Source organism: Rutilus rutilus (assembly GCF_951802725.1).
Source record: "Rutilus rutilus genome assembly, chromosome: 9".
In the NCBI taxonomy this organism is placed as follows: domain Eukaryota; kingdom Metazoa; phylum Chordata; class Actinopteri; order Cypriniformes; family Leuciscidae; genus Rutilus; species Rutilus rutilus.
Genome location: NC_140223.1, coordinates 5,356,040 through 5,378,179, shown reverse-complemented (window position 1 = coordinate 5,378,179; position 22,140 = coordinate 5,356,040). Strand labels below are relative to the sequence as shown.

Below are 22,140 nucleotides of genomic sequence, written 5' to 3'. Positions count from 1 at the left end.
GCTCTGAGCTGGGCGGGACCAGCGGCGAAGAGGGCTCTGAGCTGGGCGGGACCAGCGGCGAAGAGGGCTCTGAGCTGGGCGGGACCAGCGGCGAAGAGGGCTCTGAGCTGGGCGGAACCAGCGGCGAAGAGGGCTCTGAGCTGGGCGGAACCAGCGGCGAAGAGGGCTCTAAGCTGGGCGGGACCAGCGGCGAAGGGGGCTCTGAGCTGGGCGGGACCAGCGGCGAAGGGGGCTCTGAGCTGGGCGGGACCAGCGGCGAAGAGGGCTCTGAGCTGGGCGGAACCAGCGGCGAAGAGGGCTCTAAGCTGGGCGGGACCAGCGGCGAAGAGGGTTCTGAGCTGGGCGGGACCAGCGGCGAAGAGGGTTCTGAGCTGGGCGGGACCAGCGGCGAAGGGGGCTCTGAGCTGGGCGGGACCAGCGGCGAAGGGGGCTCTGAGCTGGGCGGGACCAGCGGCGAAGGGGGCTCTGAGCTGGGCGGGACCAGCGGCGAAGGGGGCTCTGAGCTGGGCGGGACCAGCGGCGAAGGGGGCTCTGAGCTGGGCGGGACCAGCGGCGAAGGGGGCTCTGAGCTGGGCGGGACCAGCGGCGAAGGGGGCTCTGAGCTGGATGGGACCAGCGGCGAAGGAAGCTCTGAAAAAAGGTCAATTAAGTCCTTCTCGTCCGGACTCGGGCTGAGGACAGGAACAGGAGATACTGGGTGGAAAGTCTCTGGCTTGACGGGCACGACGCTGTCAGTCACAGGTGCAGCGGGCATAACGCTCACAGTCTCAGGGGCGGCGGGCATGACGCATACTGCCTTGGCTTCGGCAGATCTGGCGTGAAGTGCAGGCTCGGCTGGACTGGCGTGAAGTGCAGGCTCGGCTGGACTGGCGTGAAGTGCAGGTTCGGCTGGACTGGCGTGATGTGCAGGCTTGGCTGGACTGGCGTGAAGTGCAGGCTCGGCTGGACAGACGTGAAGTGCAGGCTTGGTTGGGCTGATGAGAGGAGGGAGATCAGAGAAGTCATCCCTGGAGATAGGTTTGATTGTGCAGATATATCGCCCATATCCTCCCCTGTGACCTCCACGGATACCCCGGAACACAGCTTGGCGGGTTCCCACAAAGGCCTGCTTTCTTTTCTTTTTAAGGTCGGTCAATCTGTCAGGCTTCCTGGGTGGGATGAAGTAGGAGGCGAACTCGAAGATGAAGTATTCCAAGGTTTTAATTCTCAAATATAACAGATACACAAAAAACAGGGAGCGTGTGCTCAGAACAGGAACCTAACATTAAACATTGACCGACCCAGAAGACTGAAAGACAGGAACTTAAATACACAGATGACAACGAGTGAAGACAGGTGACGGTGATGAAGAACAATGACTAATAACTAAACACAGGTGACAGAGATGATGATGAAGACCAGGTGCAGGTGATGATGACTGGGAACTCTGGGAAGTGTAGTGCAGACAGGACAATGACAGACGGTGAATGTGACAAGGTCGAAGGTATTTCTCCATGTCTTTTTCTTGAACCAAAGCAAGGTCTTCCTTGCTTTCCACACCAAGCTCTTGTAACCCATACAGCAGTGAAGTCAGAGTTTCTTCAGAGAGACCAGGTATGAATGACAGCACCACTTCTTTCATCATTACTTCATCCATTTTCTGAAAAAAGACTTTGAGCAGACATACAAACAATTCCATTTGTCAAATTACTATGGTTATATACACAATGTTTGAGCTTTATTATTTCAACAGACTGTACCTAAAAGAGTGGAACTATATATAACTCATCATTATATATATATATATATATATATATATATATATATATATATATATATATATATATATATATATATATATAACTCAATCATTCCTGACCAAACTAAAAGTTTCCAAGAGTTTACTGCACTTTTCAGTCACACTGTCCATTTTCCATGTTGATTACAAACAAATTATGTTTCCTCACACTTTAATGTTACATGTTACATATCTGTTGTTTGTATGTCTGCTCAAACTTAGCGGCCACTGATTTAATAACAAATGATCATTGCGACAGAAGCGAATCAATCAAAACTTACTTTAGACGGAAAATAACTTAACACTGCTATAAAGCCAAAACAATCTCTGTAACCTTAAATTATACACTTATCTCTGTAAAGCTGCTTTGAAACAATCTACATTGTTAAAAGAGCTATATAAGAAAAAAAAAAAAAAAGTACAAGTTGTCCAACATTTCCACAACAGATATCTTTCCACTATATACTAACTATACACCACTATATACTAACTATATACACTACTATACACTATATACTAACTATATACACTACTATACACTATATACTAACTATATACACCACTATATACTAACTATATACACCACTATACACTATATACTAACTATATACACCACTATATACTAACTATATACACTACTATACACTATATACTAACTATATACACTATATACTAACTATATACACCACTATATACTAACTATATACACTACTATACACTATATACTAACTATATACACTACTATACACTATATACTAACTTGGGGAATACAATCAAACTATTTACACCTATATAGAAAAACACATTTAGTAAGCAAAACATTGTCTCAAGTAATTGACAAAAGGAATGTATGAATTGAATCTGGATGTAATGAACTAGGATATTTAAGAAACCAATAACAGTTTAGACAAATATACTATTGAAATAGTTGGATTTAATACAGGCAGGGATGGTATCATTTTCTTTTTTTCTTCAGCATTTTTTTTTTTATCACACCTAAAAACCACCAGCTCTGGGCATATAAATTTTAACCGTGTGATGAATTATAAAATAATGACTTTAAGCTTAAACAAGCTTAAAATATGAACAGTTTTACAATCAATAATTTTTTTAATTTTTTTTGTTAATCACTGTGATGAGAACATGTACTACAGAACATATGGTAGTAAAGCAGAACCTGTGCCATAGCTTAAAAAAATGTTATTAAAAGGAACACCCAATAAGTTTACTTCTTGTGTGTGCATTTCTACCTGCTTGCTCCACTCGTCACATCAATTCCGGCTACTTCTGACAAGTGCTAGTTCAAACTGCCTCTGGAAAAGAATGGTGGAGAGCAATTAGTGATATATCATATACTTTATATGATGGAAGAGGATAATAGTCAAGCAAATCCTTTTGCTCGATGCAAACATAATCCTCTTGGGCTGCTCCTAATTCACAATAGACACCCATGTCGCTCAGCTTCACAAAAGTATGTTTCTGAGTCACAAACTGCACAGACTCATTAAGAGCAATGATAAGATTAATCTTTCCCACAGAAAGTTCTCTATCAGTACTCTCAAGCAAAACACACATCCCCTTTCGGTATACTGTGCCTTTCACTGTGACTTCATTGCAAGCTACTGCAGACTGTGACTCAAAATTTTGACCAGCTACTGAAGCCCTGATCCTGTCGTTGTAATCACTCACATAAAACTCTGTACCCTTATCAACATGCACATCTGAAGGAAAGAGTCTGCCTGCACTCAGGTAGGCTTGCAATAGTTGGTGTCTTTCTGCAAGAGTTTTGCAAAGATTCTTAAAGTTGTGCAATTTCCTAGCACACTGCTTGAAGAAGGTGTGTTTGCTCTCAAACCGTAACGTCCACAGGCGTATAAGTGGGCCAAAGTGAAGAATCAGCTCTGGGTAATGGCACAGATAGTGATGCTTGGGTTTTAATGGACTGGCAGGGAAAAGCCTTTGACGACTGAAGATATATTCTTCAATAAGGACTTTAAGATATGCCACTTGGCCTGTTGTAATGGTTGGTGCACAAACAAGCTCCACAATCTCTCTCAGCTGCAGAATGAGTTGCCATACTTCATTTTCAGAAGGATCTTTAATTCTGTCACCCACAAAAAGAGGTAGCAACCTCAGAAAGCACCAGTTTTGAACTGCATGTCCACTTAAGCGTTCACTACCAGGAGACATGTCTGCTGGTTTGCTGCTGGCATCATTTCCTTGATATTTGAATTGATTTTTACATCTGTTTAATTGTAAGTAGGTAAAGTGCTTCTCCTGAACCAAGTGACCAACAAACAAGGCAAGGTCATAAGACACAATACCCTCAAACAAGTCATGCCCCAGACATGGCGGGAGCCCTGGCTGGCAAACATGAAAATAATTAAGCTGGTTAAAAGGAGAGTCCATCTTGATGCCGCATACTGTAGCAGTAGCACTGGTGTCTAAACCTTGCAAATGACTTTGATAGGATTGTGCAGTTCTTGAAGTCCCACACGTGTATGGTTCATTCATGAATGCATTTCTGTCAATCTCACAGTAGCGGCAGAAATGGGTTGCCCGACTGAAGTTTTCGACAAATCCCCCAATGCAATGTGATCCAAGGTTGTCTCCTGAAATGGCGAGTAAAGCTCCTTTTACAACTCTGCCATCATTTGTCAAAATACCTCCTTCCTCTAGAAGTTTGAGGTCAGTGATCAATGGTTCAAAAACTTTGTTCATGCCAAAGTATTTAAAATCTTTCTCCCTACATAGGAGGACAAGTTGCATTTGATCTATTGTGGATCTATTGTGAGGCAAAATGTCAGTCAGGGTCATGTAAACAGCTAAAACCTTGTGTTTTTTTTCCCCTGAACCAAGTGGATTCACAACCTCAAAAGCATCTTGATATAGGATCACACCAACAGAGGAAGGCTCTGTTTTCAACAGCTGATTGCCCTTAAATCCCTCTCCATCTCTCACATCCTGAATTATATTTTCAGTAGCTGGTTGCAAATGTGTGGCGACATATTGTTCTCTTACAGACTCACTTTTGAACCGTGTAGGTAACGTCTCATGGATGGGAATATACTGGGAAAAGCACTCTTTACCATTTTCATCACTGCCCAAAAGAAAAGGCACAGGCTCAACATAGTTGAAACTGGTTTTAAAAAAAACCTTCCTTTTATGGTCTGTACTCAAAATGTCCCTGTTACACATCTTAAGAAGATCTTCCCTGTTCATTTCATCAATGATGTTGCTTATAGTGTCCTCTTGGATTCCAATTTCTTTCAGTTTCTTAGTTAAGATCATAAGGGAATGTGATAAGCCAATTTCATGGGCATTTTGAAAGTCCTCAATGATTGTCTGTATGGTACTGGCTGGTAGCAATAACTTTCCTTGTAATTTAAGATACAGAAGGGCAAGGTTTTGCAAATAGAGAGTTTCATCTACAGCAAATTGCCCCTCTGGCTCATTATCATCCACAACAGAAGTATCAGAACATGACTGACTATGCAGACTACTAGGCTCAGCAGGATCGGACACATCTAACAAGGTGTGATCTAGATTTTTGTGTTTCCTTGAAAAATGTGAGGCTAAAGTGGATGCAACTGTAAAGCTGCAATCACAACCTCTGACTGGGCATTTGATTTCTAATCCCTCATGTATGTGTGACTTCAAATGCTTGATGAGGGAGCTTACGGTGTCACATGCAACTGTACAAAACGGAGCAACACATTTTAAGGGAGTCTCAAATTGCTTGCAAGGTCGCACAGATGATCCAAGCCCTTTATGCTCTCTATACATATGAGTTGTCAAAATATTTGCTTTGCGATACATCCTAGAGCATTCAGGCACACCGCAATTGTACTTAAAGTTAGGAGCATTGCTATGCAGCTTTGAGTGCTGAATAAACTCACTAACAGTCTCAGACACATGCTCACATAAACTGAATTTACAGTTGAACATTGTGTTCTTCAGTTGAGAAAAACTAAATACAGGGCTTTTTTAAACTAGCAATTTTGGATGTAGCTAGCAGATTGCCCTTATAACACCAACATACTGTATTTGGATCACCCACACCTAAATTACTAAACACTACTGAACCACATAAAAAGTAATGAACAATATATACACATTAGTTAAAGATAAATGTGAAAATATAGAATCTATTAAGGACTACTCGGGTTATTAACTTTAAAATGAACAGTGTGTAGTGTAGCTAGAAAGCTACATCACCACCCTGTAGGCTACTGGAAACTAAACTATACGGTTTGTATTTAAGTTGTATATACAAACACCATTACCAGATGACGATTAAAAGACAATAATTACAAACATATATCCTACAGATACAAATCACTGCAATTACTTTGGACTGTCTAGTTATAACCAACATTAATGTACTGGCAAAACACAGATAAGTGCACCTTGGTCTAACAGCGGGAAATCTGCCGCGCAAAACATTTATTTTGGCAGTGGAAAATTCCAGAGACAAGATAATAAAAATAATAAAAAAATACATGGACATGCGCACTTCATTTTTCTGTTGAGGAGACAGACAACGGTTGCTCCGTTTCACACACACAGCAGGGAAGAAAATTATAAAGTTACTAATTTGAGATGAATTTAATCCACCTTTGCCCAAATCCACAACACCATAATTTATCTAGTTGATAATAACTGTCATAATACCCAAATTAAGGCCACATCTTACCTTATAACTTTATTTCTCGTCGGTCAATGTAGAAAATGCTGTGGGAAAAGAGAGAACGCTGTTAGAGTAACTAAGATAGGCTTTAAGCAAAGCTAAAGTTAAATGTTCGACGGTGTATCTAATCAGACATCTCACAGTTAACTTAATACGGTATAATTAACACTACAACCAACGTCTTTTCATTCAAATTTGCGCGCTTAAACGTCGACGCGAGTCTGCTCCAGCTAAGTTACAAAAACATGACAACAGAACCTACAACTAACGCTAATTTGGTTAATACTTTTAAATTACATGCACTATCATATAAAAAACAGTCATCAAATTGATAAAGTTTGACATTTAAACACTTACCGCTGTCTGAATCCACCGAATGAGACCACATAGATCAGAGAGCTCTGATGACGCTGCCGCAGTTGCCACTCAAAAAAGACGGAATTCACAGTAGTTTCTTGTAAAAGCCCCGCGCCTGCATTATTTTCACAGTACAAGTCTAAATACGGTATTATATTGTGAATTATCACAGTTAAAGCCTGTGAAGTGGTAATAATGTAATTAACTGTGAAATATTACAGTTATATCTTGTGAAATCCTGGAAAATTTTTACAGTGTAGCTGTCTCACGTCACTGAAGTCTCTAAAGGTCATATAGAGACTGGGTCTGCTCCCTAGATTATTAAATACAAAAAAAATGAATCCCTTTAGCTAAAACAACATATACTTGTATGAATATATAAGGAGGAGTGGCTTTAAAGCTAACTCAAAGTAAATTATACGAAGAAAACTTCAAGTAAAATATACAAGGACAACTTCGAGTAAATGCAGTACAGGAAACTTCAAGTCATTACTATATAGGGAAAACTTTAAGTAAACTCTATACAGGATAACTTCAAATAAATTCTTAAATAATACGGCACTGCACATAAAACAGAAATAAGCTGAGAATAACTATAATACAAATTGACAGCATATTAAATTGACATTTTAAATGCCACTTCACACTTCACTTCACACTTTGTGTTATTTTGTACATTTTATTTTGGTGACTCTACCAACTTTATTTTTATTAACAAAAACTACACTGTAAAAAATGACATGATCAATAAATCATGACAACAAATGTTTTTACATCAACTCATCAAAACAAGTCGCTTTTTTTTAAGTTATACAAGATTCAACTCATTTTTTAAAAATCAGTTTACAGTTATTCAAGTTGAAATGTGCGGACTTGTTTGTTGTACTTAAATTTAAGGCAGCAAGTTTTTTTTAACAGTGTAGTTTGAGACTGTTGTTTAAAAGCCTTACATTTATACTGTTTATTCATCAGTGTTAATCATATTCTTATATACAGTATATATATATATATACACACACACACACACACACACACAGTTGCAGCTTAATGACCATGGTAAAATGTTGGTCCCATGGCCGAACAATCTGTCTAAAGTAGAACAAATGATCTAATTTAGTGTCAATTATACTTTTTTTCTCACTAGATAACTGCTTTGAAAAATCTGCTTGAATAAGACATATTCATGTAATTTACTTATTTTCCAATGTTTACTGCTTCCTTATTGTAAAAGAGTAATTTTCTATAGTTAGAAAATAATAAAAGCTGATAAAAATAGAGTTGGTTGTTTTCTTGATTTTCAGATGTTTAAAATGCCATTAAAACTGCTGTAGTAAGTTGCAAGTGTGTAAAAATATAATGTATTTGTAGTGTTGAGATTTATTTATTTATTTATTTATTTTTGTGAAACTGTTCCAGCAAACATTTGTGTATGTTTTATTTTTGAGCTGGTAAAAACGATTCTGAAACAATTAATTAATTATATGCTTTAAACAATTGAATTGTCTATATTATTTTACTTAATGTATATCATATTTATTTTGTTGTGCAAGACAGAGGAAAATATACATTGTTGTTTTTAAATATTATTTTGAGTTCGTTCTGTGAGTGACGTCATTTGTAATGGACCGGTCGCTCAGTCAATACAGCCCGTGACTGGAGACAGTCAGTCAGGTAGGTCTCTCTGCATTAAAGAGTGAAAATGTGCTGTATTAAGTGAAGTTTTGAGTTTATATTAATTATGGAAGTGCCAAAAAACCGGCACAAGTTTATGTATGCGTTTTTCCGCCAAAAGTTCGATGTATTTTTCGAGTTTTATTAACGCGCGTGTATGTTTTATGTTGCCGCCTTCGCGCCATATAAATTCGCGTTTATACATTTTATCCACATATAATTTTTGTGGATTGAGTCAGTTGAAATGTCGTTTAGTGTACTAAATGTGTGTAGCTTTCATTTCGATGTTAAAATGTAAGTTTATCCATGTATAAGATGAATTGCAGTTACTGTTATGGAGGATGGTACTTGACATGTATTTTCTCATGCATCCTTCAGCTGAAAGACAGTGAATCTGAAGAGTGTGTGTGTTTATTGTCTGTCTTCTGTCAAAAAACTGCAGATGTGGTTCATTTGTGTTGCTAGGTGAAATCTGCTATATTTAACATTACAAGACAAACAATTTGGACAAAATTCTGGTATGTAATTTGATTTGTATAATGAAAGTTCAAAGACAAAACATTTAGGCTATTATCAGAATCAATAGATTCTCTTGTTTAATTCTATATTTACCTTCTACACAAAACATTATTTTCAATGAAAAAAAATCTTGGCTGATTTGACTAATTGTTTCGATTATTTTAAATTAGGGCTGTACGATATAACAAAGAAATGTATCACAATATAGCTAATATTTCATATCGTTCGGTATCGATAATTATTGACATTTTTTATTAACTTTTTTTTTAAAGACAAGTAGAAAAGTTTTAATTTAAACTACTGTTTTTTCTTGAAACTATCCACATTATTAAAGGAGAACTCCGGTCAATTTTAACATTGAGCCCATTTTTTTGTACATTTGGAGTGCTGTCAATACAGAGAACAACGACAAAAATCTGTGTTGCCTACACCGAGTTATCCTCTTTTTAAAATTTGCACCCTGTTGGACTTCAATGGGGCAAGTTTTAAACCTGCTTTTAGCCTCTTAACATCCTTGATGTGTCATTACAAGTGCACAGGTCATGTGAGTGATTCCTTCGGAGTGAACGCGGGTGAATCTGACTGCAGTAGATGTGAAAGATATGAATAAAAATGATGTTTATTCTAGGGCTGCAACGATTCATCGAGTTACTCGATTTACTCGATTACAAAAATTCCTCGAGGCAAAAACTCTGCCTCGAAGCCTCGTTAAATTCCTATGACGCGCACTATACGCGCGTCTGATTGTTTCACACGGACCGTTGTTCAGTGTTCAGGAAGCACACCATAGCGCGTGATACATTTTGAATTTAGTTGGCGCGATGGCGGAGAGTAAAGATGTACATATAAACGGCAGAGAATGTCTAAAGTTTGGGATCGCTTCCTTTCAGCGTCGCTGAAACAAGGTAATGATTCTGTCCCCCGCATTTTTTTTTTTGACCCAGCGCCAATATTTCCGCCCGTGCATAAGCCTATACAGGTTCGCTGATTTTAATCCCATACTGTAGTGATGTCGTGATGCGGTTTGACTAGATATGATGTTTAGCTTTGATGTTTTTAAGTAGTAACGTATTCACGTTCAATTTGCAAGAGAGTATATAGCCTAAAAAAGAACCCCTTCCTTCACACACACGCACACGCACCCTCGTCTCTCTCACGCGCCAGTCAGACCAATTGCGGCAATGCATCACATATGCTTAAACTTTATGTAGCCACGCAACAATAATTTCAGCATGCATTACTGTATACACCGGGACGTGATGGAGGAACAAATATTGTATTGCAGTCTTTGCGAGACCTTGTTTTGTAGGCTATGTCACGTCTGCCAAATAGTTACAGACAACTTAAAAAAAATGAAACTCCCCAGCCTGCTTCTCCAAATCCACTCTTACTTTTGGGGAAGACATAATCGGCTACCAAAGTAATTGAGCATAGAACATTTTCAATTAAAAAAAAAAATATATATAATACTACAAAACGTGCTAATATACTTCGATAGCCTAAGTGAAAAACAAAATGCTGTTCTTTTTCTATTTAACAACATGCATATTTGCAATAAAACATTCCCCTTTTCAAAGCTACACTTATTTTATTTTATAAATTGTATAGATTGTGTACCTGTTTGGCTTGATATTTTATATTCATTTTATTTTGTTCTCAGGTGGGTAATTTGCAGAAGGTGCAATCCTTTTTTTGTAATGTTGTATTAAGAAGACAAAAAAACTAAGGCCAAATGGCCTTTACTATTCAAGTTTGTATTAATAGTTTTACATGTTATACATGTTTTACAATAAGTTGACTTAACTGTATTGTTATATAATTGTTGGCACTGGCACTTATAAACACTACATGGGTAAAAATTACAATAAATAGGCTTAGTTTTGGAACCAAATGTTGGAGTTGGAATAAATTACTCCTTTTTTTCCCCTTTTCTTTTGAGAAATAAAAGCCAAATGCTTGATCATTTTACAGCCACATCATTTTCGTTATGCAGTATTTGTTTTGGTTGTTTAAAAACACACTACATTTTTTATCCGATTACTCGATTAATCGATCGATAAAGTGGTAGATTAATCGATTACAAAAAGAATCGATAGCTGCAGCCCTAGTTTATTCAGCCAGCGCACATACCTGTATTTACATCCTGTTTTCGGTCGAAGTCCACAGTTGTCGATTGTCGAGTTCACACGCGTGATCATAGGTACTAAACCTATGCGCGTGAACTCAACATACTATATTTAACATATGAGCAAAAATTGGCAAACAAAAGCTTATTTGAGGTGGCAGATATTTTACAGTAAAAATGTATAATCTATCCAAAATTAGTCATCGAAATGTTGTCTTTCATATGTCTGTAACATAGGTCTTTCGTTTTTATTATAGGGAATATAAATGTTAATTTGCAGTTTAATACGTTGCTTAAAGGGATAGTTCGCCCAAAAATGATATTTAGCCCATAATTTACTCACCCTCAAGCCGTTCGAGATGTATATGTCAATCTTTTTTCAGACGAACACATTTTCAGTTATTTTAGAAAATGTCTTAGATGTTTCAGTGGTTATAATGTGAAGCAATGGGGTCCAGCTCGTTGAAGTCCGCAAATGAGCATGCATCCTCCACAAAAGTAATCCATCCGGCTCCAGGGGGATAAACGAAGGCCTTCTGAGGGTAATCCGTGCGGTTTTGTCGTAAAAATATACATATTTAAAACTTTTTAAACGAATATAACTGGCTTCCGGTCGCGGTCGACGCGCGTTCATGGAGATGGATGCTGGCATATGGCGTAGGAAGCGTCGTGACGTAGAACGAACGTAGAGTTTTGTTTTGCTCTGCTCTCTGGCTGCACTGTCACGTTCGTTCTACGTCACGACGCTTCCATCTCCGTGAACGCGCGCCGACCGCCACCGGAAGCCAGTTATTTTCGTTTATAAAGTTTTAAATATGTATATTTTTACGACAAAACCGCACGGATTACCCTCAGAAGGCCTTAGTTTATCCCCTGGAGCCGGATGGATTACTTTTGTGGAGGATGCGTGCACATTTGCGGACTTCAACGAGCTGGACCCCATAGCCTCACACTATAACCACTGAAACATCTAAGACATTTTCTAAAATAACTGAAAATGTGTTCGTCTGAAAAAAGATTGACATATGCATCTCGAACGGCTTGAGGGTGAGTAAATCATGGGCTAAATATCATTTTTGGGCGAACTATCCCTTTAAACAAATACATTTTATTTCAACATATTTCAGTTGATTTTTACTCATCTCAGTATAGCAATACAGTTTGCTAAAAGCGGATCATTCATTCACACACAGAAACGCGATTCAAATTTAAACCGTCTTTTTGCGAGTTGTGGTAAACAGCGCACATCTCAGCCGTTCATTCATTCACACACAGAAACGCAATTCACTTGAGAATGAAAAAAAACTTACTACAGTATTCCATAGCTCAGGATCCGTTGCTCCTCGAAATACCAGCACTTCTGAGGTACATTTTTCATTATTATTATTACGATAGTATTATTCCTCACAGCGTTGCGAGACGGTGTAAACAAGTACAATGATCTGATTAAACTTGATGGGTCAGTGACGTTTTAGAATTTCAAAACAGTAAAAACATAAAAATGAAAAGACAAATTAAATATAGCATTTTTTTGTGTAAATCTATGTGTATATTTTTTTGTTTTTATTAGTGCCATTTATAAAAAATAACAATATATGACATTTTAATGTGTTTCTTTGTATACAGTCCTTGGAAATGTCATACTGTAAAACGAAGTGATTTTTAGAAATAAATTCAATTTGATATTCATGACACGGTTAAATACAACCAAGAATGTAATAGTTGATCTGTAAGTATTCTATAACAAGTTGCAAAATATAAACACCTACACCACAAATACTAGATATTTAGTTTAACGACAACAGCATGTCATCTATGGACATTTGTTCTATTTTTTTGCTAGAAATTAGTCAAAAATGCCTTGAAGTTTTTTATATATATATATATATATATATATATATATATATATATATATATATATAGTGTATATATATATATATATATATATATATCATACTAGCTCTCCTCCATTATTTTCATGTACCATGTAAACAAACAAAGTATTTATTTTTATTTATTTTAAAATTCAATGTTTTACCATTTGACATTTTGTTTTACCGTATGACATAGTACAATTTCAATGTTTCATTGCATTTTTAATGTAATACATTGATGTAGGCCAATTCAGAATGATTTCAAAGACAAGGCATCTCAAGTGAACCTTTTATTAACAGTAGAATATATTTCCCAACACTTGAACATTTCTTTGTCAACTCAACTCTCTTTCAGTACAAGGAACACGTAGGATGTGCTATATGTAATACATGACAATATCAGTCAGATTTACAACAGTAACATTCATGTCTGCTATCAAAAGGTTATGAACAACCTAATCTCATATAATTTACAGTAATAGCTCATATCAAAAGATTCATCATTTTTTCACGAAAAACATATAACACATAACAGTAACATTGTGGAGACAAACAGACGAGTATATCTGAGACGAGTACATCTGAGACGAGTACTTCTGGGACGAGTACATCTCAGACGAGTATATCTGAGATGAGTATGCCAGACAATTATTTCTGAGACGAGTACTTCTGAGACGAGTATATCTCAGATAGAGGTCGACCGATAGTGGATTTTACCGATAACGATAGCTAGGTTGGGCCATAGTTTGCCGATAACCGATTAATCAACCGATAGTTTTTAAAATTAATACTGGATAAAAAAAAAAATGCACCTTGATCATTCATGTTAGTTTGATAGTGCATTAACTATGGTTAACAAATAAAAACCTTAATTTAAAAATGTATTAGTACATTTTAATTAACAAACAAACAATGAACAATCCTTGTACAGCAGTTATTAACCTTAGTTAATGTTACATATGGAATTTTATTGTAAGTGTTATCATTTCATATTTAAACCCAAACAGTCATGCTTAAAGATGGCCAACTTTAAATATCAACAATGCCAGAGCATTGAAATGACAAAAATATTACATGTATAGTCTCATACTTTTGCTTCTATTTTATAAACACTTGATGATTATCTAATCAAAATAACAAAATATGCATTAAAGTGATGATGAAAAAATAACCGAAATCGAATGCTTTTCTGATTTGTTTATGTTTCTGTCGGCTGTATGAACATATGAGTTTGCTATCTTACGTCTCTAGCTTTAAATATGCAACTTCTCTGCATATTTAATGCATAAAAGTGACCAGCTGGATATAAACTAATGCAAATAGATGGTAACAATTGTGACATTAAACATTCGGGTCGGACTCAAGTTTATTTTTGTCAGTGTTTTAACCGCTTGAGGTACTACTAATGTTAGCGTCCTCTCAGCCTCGAAGGCAAACAAACATACTGTTGTGCTGTTCTTTCTCTACTAGCATTTAGTCAAAAAATGTATCACTTTATAATGATATGACACAATGTACTCTATACAGACCTTTTAGCTGTCGGTGCTTTAAACGCGCATCTGATGTCAGCGCTCTCCACGCAGCATGTGCTCTCAGTGCAGCACGCAGCATCACGTGTCGAAATAAACAACACGAGGCATCAGTGATAGTTTTTATTACCTCGAGAGGCCGCTCTTGTACTGCATGATGCCAGCAGACCCTTCTCAGCTCTCTCTTACTGTGTAATGAATGACAGCGCGCGCTTCTCAGCCGCTCCAGCAACGGACGCAACCAGGAAAAACTATCGGTATGTATTTTTGCCGATAACGATAGTTCCAACAATCAACTAATGGTGCCGATTAATCGGCAAAACCGATGAATCGGTCGACCTCTAATCTCAGACGAGTATATCTGAGACCGAGTATGTCTGAGACGAGTATGCCAGACAATTATTTCTGAGACGAGTACATCTGAGACGAGTACATCTGAGACGAGTACATCTCAGACGAGTACATCTGAGACGAGTATGCCAGACAATTATTTCCGAGACGAGTATTTCTGATACGATATTGTCATTTTCTCGAGCTGATATGGGGGCGTTTGCAGGATTGCCTCATCATTTGCGTTTGAATAGCGCGCACTCTCCGTGGGCGGGGACACATTAAAACATAATGAGCTGAGATGAGAACAACTGACATCTCTCTCTTTTCATACATATTACATAAACTGTGAATATTTGTTTTTTATAAAAATTACTTCATTTAAAAGAAGAGAATTCAAGCTTCATGCCTGTGTGCCTGTATGCCTGTTTGACTGAGTATTCGCTGAGTTAGTTCATTTTCGGACGCGTTTCAGAATGGACTTCACTGACAGAGAGAAAGCAGAACTCACATCATGTTTATTTTTCTTTATTTGGCAAAAAGCACAACATGTTGTTTTTATTGTGAGTATACACAAAAAAATACACACTTAACAGGATTGATTTATGTATGAAACTGGAATGTAAGATCAAAGTCAACAGAGTATTTTGAGTCTCTTTTACACTGATAAGAAAAAAAGCGAGCTGGTATCGCCGGCGATACCGCCGACCCCAGGGGGTTAACTAATTTAATACTGTGCTTACGAGGAGGATACTCGACAAAGTGAACATTTTGGCATACTTTTGTGTGTTTTTGTCCGTTCAAGCGTGAAAGAGAACTCAATGCGGCTGCGCGCTGTCTGAAGCGGCATTCTGTGCGCATGAGTCGTGTGTGTGCGTGTTGTGTGTGTCACACAGAGAGGAGATTTACAGACAGCGCGCCGCCAGTACAGATTTAAGTTCGCATTTCTGCGTTTTATCGCACTTGAATTGTTTATTAGCACTTGAATGAATGATAGCGTGATAAAATACTATAGAGCAGCCAATGGATGAAAGAAAAAATCTGATGCTGCATTAATTGCATTAAATATTTTTAACGCGTTTAAATGAAAAAATTAATCGCATGCGTTAACGTGTTAATTTTGACAGCCCTAATTTTTGTATAATCAAACATAAACATATGTATTTTTTTATATTCCTTTGCTCACTTGGTTCCTCCCTGTCCGCACCTGTGCTCTCTTCATCAGTTGTGTCTGAGGCTGTATGCTGGCTCGTTGGCTTGTAATTCCTGAATTCCTAATCGGCACGTTTCACCATCAGTGTGCAATGCGCGTGACGTGAACGTTCGTTAATAAATAAACTGCAAGTGTCTTGCGGAAGAACATTGTAGCCGGAGCTACTTCTCTCCGTTAATGTCTATGGCGAGTCATGCAGGCACTGGGCAACTCCGCAGCCGAGCCTACCCCGGGATAAAATAGTCCGAATATAAACACTTATTATAGGCGTACCGTAGTGATTCAGGATAAGTCAAAAACACGGTTTGGAAAATGGATTCATGATGTACTCGTTCATTTTGCGTTACAGTCCCTCGTTACGGACTGCAGCAGCTGCTGATACAACGGCGTTCTGTTGCACATGCGTGAATTTAACTGAGTAGTACATGACCATGCACTCGCACAAATGCGACCACATACAATTTTAATACCATTTTGGTCGCAGTCTGGAACCCTGCTTATGCCTAGTGTAATGTGTTCAAGCTACAGAGAAAATTAAATAAAGGTTGAATTTGTCATGCTTTGTTCCGATCAGAGCATGTAAGCGGAGAGCGCATTTCTGAATATTCCGCTCCCTCGCTCATTCCGCTCAGGGTCGCTCGCTCAACCCATAATGGCCTGCTGGTTCGAAATTATGTGAAATAAGGGCTGCCTCCGACTAACGTTTTTTCCTAGTCAACTAGTAGTTGTTCATTTAAGCCATTAGTGGAAAAATCGCCCCTTTATATTAATTTAATAACTTAAATAGGCTATATACAGGATAATGAGCGTGTACATAATATAGCCGCACTCAGGCGCACGACCGTACACATAAAGCTGCCACAACGAACAGGCAAAAGTATGAATGTGTCAAAAATTGCAAGGAGACATTTAATTGTTTATTAATAAACTGGTGTTTTCTGTGTCGCTGCAAAGATGAAGTTGACGATGTGGACTCGCCATGAACGCCAGAGAGAAATATGCACATTTCATTCACATTACATAACCAGAGAGTAGCCTATTTCTTTTCGTTTTGAATAGTTTTGTTTAAAAGTAGACATTTCAAGCTTTCTATAATAAATAGCCTATATTTCTCAAATCTGTGAGGCACAAGCTGAGTTTTGGCGCCCTCCAGTTCATGTGCAATGCAAGTGATCGTGTCGGCGCCTTATTACATTGTCTGCTATATATTTGCTTCTTATTTATTAAATACAGGCAATTGGTTGATAAAACATTGATCAAAATTAAGATACAATTTATACAAAACGAAAATCTTTTAAAAATAGTCTTTCTAAAAAAACTAAACTCAATGAAGTGGTCAAAATCATGTCTTACCCACTTCATGTTTCCAGACATATTGCGCATCTCATGATCATGATCTTTCTCATGCTGCATATGCTCACTTTCATAATCAACATTGATTAAATTAAAAAAATGACATTAGCCTATAATATTTAAACATAAATATGAAACTAAAAATGTTTTCTTTAATGGCTACAACACGTAGGCCTATACAGTACAGAGAAATTTCCTGTCTTAACATAATGACGTCACATATTTTCCAACCCAGCCCTCAGCCCCCCTCGCATGAAACAGCTTCCAGCGCGCCTGTTCATTCATCAACTGAAAACAGGATGAGTGGCCTAATCAATTCTTGGGATTTAAGAATCGATATCGGTTCGTAAAAATGAGAATCGATTAAAATCGAGAAATCGTAATTTTTTACCCAGCCGTTATTATGTACTGACAATAAAGAGTAGTTTTAAACCACAATTAACGCTCTAGTTAAAAAATCTGCCTTTAAACTTGAAAGAAATAAAGATTTGACATTTATTGTGATAATTATCGATGTCGACTGATATAAAACAATTATAGTGATCATTTTTAATTGGCCATATCGCCCAGCCCTAAGCAGTTGTCATTCAAATTTTGACTATTAACTAGAGGATTACAAAACTGGTACAACTCCTTTACCTTTACATTACCTTTTGGACAGTCTCACTTGTTTTCCGTTATTAAATCAGGGTTCACTTCAATATTCACATTTTTCCTCCTTGAACTCATTCTAACAACTTAATGTTGTAATATGTTTCAGACCAGATGGAGGTGAAAGAGCAAAGGCAAGAACTGAAGTTAAAGGTAATAATGCTGTAGTTTGTTTCAGCCTGTTGACACCAATAAAATGAGCTTAACCCTCTGAGGTCGACAAACGCGCCCGCGCGTTTTGCTGGATTTTCTTTACATTGTAGCACTATAAACTTAAATTACTCCGTCATTTATGGTCATACAGAAAAAAGAAATATAAAAAAATAATCTGTGATATTTCTACTTTTGTATGTGTCCACTTACAATCAAATCAAAACATTGTGCTTTTGTAAAATAAAGAAAATAAACAGGGTGTGCGTTCTGCCTCCCCGTCATGGTGAACTTTTTTTTCTTGAGCACGTCTATAAACTGAAACCAAACTCGGCGAATACTTGTCACACATTTATGAGCCATATACCTTTATAAACATTTAAGTGTGTACTTTTAAATGATCGGATTCAAACTGAAAACAAATATTCTATGTTTCAGTAATTTGTATAAAACCAACAAGATGTCCAGCTTCTCAAACGCTTCCTAATTATTTTTTAATTTGACCACGCCTACTCGCTCAAAAGACATTCACATGCAAATCTCCACATGGAACGCGAACGCGCTCATTACCTCAAAAACAAAGCACCAACAAACTTCACAAGTCTCTGCTTTTCGTCGAGTTTGAAAGACGTGCCGTGAGCTTACATTGGATTTACCTCAGAAGAAGATGAACGCGATTTGAAGACAAGAAAGATGTAAGGTAAGAAATTCTTACATATTAGTTTGTTATTGTTGCATAAATTTCACATTGCAGTTGAACTGTTGCTAGATATATGGTGAATATTATAATATTTAGACCCGTGTTTACTGTTACTGTGTTTGTGGATATCTGCTCAAACGTAGATATGTATAATATGGTAACCATAATGTTTCATATTTTGGAGCGAGCTCTGGTTTTGAATGTATCATATTTGGAGCGCGATCGCGTTTGAAACGCACTGTGCATAGCCTACTGCTTACAAGGCACAAAAAATCTGGTGTTCATTATATTATATATTGTTGGAAACATTTGTGTGTGTGTATTCTGTGAATTTTAAAAAGCAATTTGAAACAGAAAAATCTAAAATTTATTCCCAATACATTTTAGAAACTATGTTCCCTATTTCTCTTGATATCAGTATGTTCACTTTTTTTTTTTTTCAGGGACCAGATGCCACTGACATGAGTCTCTGTACATGAACATGGTAAAGTGAAAATCAAACACCTTGGAAATGAAAGGTATGTACAATGTTTTTAGGAATGGCAGAAAGGTCTCTGTCTTTGGATCATTGTTTTCAATAAGTGCTTTTTTGTCATTTGTTTTGTATCTTTGGATTATGTTGTGTTGTAAATAAATCCAAACAATCAAAAAGCCATTCTTTTTTAAATCTCCTCATTCTTTGTGCAAGGTTGCTCAGAATGACAGGGCCTGTTAGCTCCTAATAGGGCCATTAGGGAGTGTCTTTGTCTTTCTCAGGTGTGAAAAGCTTGCATATTAATGAGATGATCCGCCCCTTCGCATATTGCTTTTTCACACAAAACACGTCTTAGAAATTTTAAATCAATAGATTGTCTTCTCTGAATAAGCAGTCAGGGTGATTTTCACATAGTTTTGGAGCAAATATTCTAGGCTACGTGATACAATTTTCAAAAGTCTTGTGAAGAAATAATCAGTATGGGTTTCATGACCTTATTTCAGTGACACTTTTTTTTTGTATTTTCACAAACCACGCATAAATGTCATTATCTCAAAATTACAAACTTTTACATACATGCTGCTGATATATTATTGTAGCAGAGTTTGTGCTGAATACAGTGTAATTAGACTTTAGCCATAAAAATGTCACAAGTACCAGAAATAAGCACAAATGTCAGAGCATGTCAGAACACCTCCAGGCCCAGAAAACAGCTCAGACCCCAGAGGGTTAATGTGCCAATTTACAGAAGATCTCAGACATCACCATAATGAATGAGCTGAAAAAAGGGAACTTTTGGAGACAGGTTTTTCAGCAGCAGTTTAACATGATGGCTCTGTACTTTTTAAATGCAGATTGGATAAAAACACAGTGATCACAGTTCACACCTGCAGTGAAGCCCCCCCCCCACAACAATTCACCAATAAATACTGGGAATATTCCCATCATCCTACAAGAGAAGGACAAACTCCAGGAGTAGCAGCTGAAATCTGTGTGACTGTTAAAGATGGAGTTTATTAAAGAGGAGATTGAAGACATGAGTGATCCAGAACCATCCAGAATAAAACATGAAGATACTGAGGAACAAATAGGTTGGTGTCCATTCTTGATTCTTCATTGTTGACTGCTTTGGTAGATGTGAATTAATAAGCAGTATGTGGATGATAAATGGCAGAGAAATCCATCCAAATAATCATAACCATGTATATAGCAGTTGTCAAACATATTTTTATTATATTAACAAGTGAATGACAGAACAAGAAGTGAAAGATCTGATCTCTGTAGCTTTCTGCTATTAAATAAGGGTTCACTTGAACTGATTCTAACTGTATTTCTGTGTATTTTAGACCAGGTGAGAGTAAAAGAGCAAAGACAAGAACTGAATGAAGTGAAGGAGGAACATCGTAACTTTACAATTCAGAGAACAAAAGACAAAAAGACGCACACCTGCACTCAGTGTGGAAAGAGTTTCTCACAGAAAGGAAACCTTAACACACACTTAAGAATTCACTCTGGAGCGAAACCGTATACATGCATTCAGTGTGGAAAGAGTTTTACTGGTGAATCGGGTCTCAAGTATCATCTGCGCGTTCACACTGAAGAGAAACCATTTAACTGTGATCAGTGTGGTAAAGATTTTATTTCATCATCAGATCTAAATAAACACCTGAAAGTTCATTCAGATGAGAGGCCTTATGTGTGTTCTCTCTGTGGAAAGAGTTTTTCACGGCTGGACAGTTTTAAACGGCACCAGAAAACACACACTGAAGTGAGAGATCATGTGTGTTTGGACTGTGGGAAAAGCTTTACTAGAGCTGAGATTTTGAAACAGCACCAAAGAATTCATACTGGAGAAAAACCTTACAAGTGCTCATATTGTGACAAGAGTTTCACTCAGTCTGGATCTCTAAAATCACACGAGCGAGTTCACACTGGAGAGAAGCCGTACGACTGTACTCAGTGTGAGAAGAGTTTCACCCAGTCAAAGTATCTAGAGAATCATATTAGAAAGCATTGTTCTGTGTCACTGTGAGCAAATGTTTGGAAACAAATGTAGAAAAACAACAACAATCTGTTATTTGTTAATATATGAAACAATTCCCTGAAGTTGATCAGGTTTTTTTTTTTTTTTTTTTTTTTTTTAAACCTTTGTTTTAGTTACATAAAGCCTGTTATTACATAAACAGATGTATACAGTATACAATAACGCACATCTGTACAATAACAACAAATAAAATGACCATTTCACTGAAAATGTGTGATCTTGTGAGTAAAAGGTTTCTACAGATCCAATAATTAATACAAACTGTGAGATTGGCTATCAGTGTAAGGCAGTTCTTTGTCTCTAGTAAAGCAACAAAAACGTCCTGTGGCCTGTTGCACAAAGCCGGTTTCAGTTGCTAACAGGTAAAGTTCGAGATTAGTTTGAGCAAACTGGCTTTTTCGGGCTCAGGAAAGTGGATTGTTTTAGTTGTGTGCCAGCAAACATTTGGACGTATAATGACCGTTGAAAAGACGTCCGTCCGACACGTCCCGTCATGGTTGAAAAATAGTTCTTCGACGTCATCTGGCCGTGAATTCCACGTCTCTATTGCGCGTCCCTGGACGTCTAAATGCGTCGTCATCGTGTGTTTAAATGTGTTGCTGCATAATTTAAGATAAATAGTGTTCCAACCAATCACTGACAGGGGGTGGGTGTTGTGAGGTTTTCGCGTGCAGCCGTGCAC

At 37.5% G+C, this 22,140-nt stretch overlaps 1 long non-coding RNA gene across 1 annotated transcript; it reads left to right on the top strand.

Annotated features, from left to right (window-relative positions):
• Positions 1-8,431: 8,431 nt before the first annotated feature.
• LOC311296694 lies at positions 8,432-21,664 on the top strand. The gene is made up of 4 exons (XR_014628680.1): positions 8,432-8,495; positions 18,199-18,242; positions 20,269-20,505; positions 20,761-21,664. It is a non-coding gene; the product is annotated as an uncharacterized lncRNA (long non-coding RNA).
• The last annotated feature ends 476 nt before the right edge of the window (positions 21,665-22,140 follow it).